The 943-nt window shown below is 40.8% G+C and overlaps 1 protein-coding gene across 1 annotated transcript in view; it reads left to right on the top strand.

Moving 5' to 3' along the window:
• LOC101576770 (histone-binding protein RBBP4-like) overlaps nucleotides 1-943 on the top strand; it is a 6,232-nt gene that overhangs the window by 3,430 nt on the left and 1,859 nt on the right. The window lies entirely within an intron of this gene.

Here is a 943-nt window from a genome sequence, read left to right as displayed (position 1 = left end):
TCAGAAAGTTTCTGGAGAAGAAAATCTAGTAAATAAGAAGTATAATAGTTGAAAAACATCTACCAAAGCTGTAACTAGAAAGATCATCCATAAAGTTTCTCTTCTGCCTGGAGTCAATATATTTATAATGTGTAGAGTGTGTATACAATGACACAAAGAACCTCCCTGAGAAAATTTGCATCTTCAGTGGTCACTGAGGGGAAGCTCTTTCTTGTGCCCACCCCACATATCAAGTATTCAATAGTTGCACTGAAGTGACATTTATTTCTAGTCTTGGATTAAACTCAGGGTCTTCACAGTGAGCTACATCTCCGACCACTTTTACTTTTGAGATGTGATTAAGTTACTAACTTGCCTCTGACCAAGGTGGGCTTGAACTTAGGGTCCTCAGTCTTCCATAGTGCTAGGACTACAGGCATAGCTGCAATCTTCAGAGGGAAGTTGAGGCAGATCCGGTTCTTCTCACTGTCTTAGTGTTTTAAGTTCATAACTTCTTTTAGTTTTTGCCTGCTTCATCCTTCGTCCCCTTGACTTCTTTTCTACTTGCATGCAGATATTTGACAGTAAAGGAAGCTGGAGAACAAGTGCCTCCTACTGTTCTGAATAGTATTGCAATGACCTACTGAGAATTCTCTTCATGAGGAATAGGTAAGTCTGTACTACTGGTGCCATTGGACGTGTTCTGGCTGCTTCTTCCCATAAAATGGTCCTTAACCAGAGACCATCTCAGTCTCTCATGCAAATAAATTTCTAGCAGGTTAGACTCTTCAGTTTGTCGTACATGTCCAGATATTTGGGAATACCAGTTCTTTTTGGGATAAACTGAAGCTGAGAAGTTCTCTGAGTCTGTTGTGTTCTAAAGCCACTCTGAGGAAGCCAGCAACAGAAGCATATAGGTGAAGTTATCCTATGGTGAGGCCAACCACAGTGACTTTTTACCACC

Source organism: Octodon degus, unplaced genomic scaffold (assembly GCF_000260255.1).
Source record: "Octodon degus isolate 3935 unplaced genomic scaffold, OctDeg1.0 scaffold00059, whole genome shotgun sequence".
Classification (NCBI taxonomy): Eukaryota; Metazoa; Chordata; class Mammalia; order Rodentia; family Octodontidae; genus Octodon; species Octodon degus.
The sequence above is the reverse complement of the archived record's forward strand: the minus strand, read 5'-3'. Positions and strand labels throughout refer to the sequence as shown.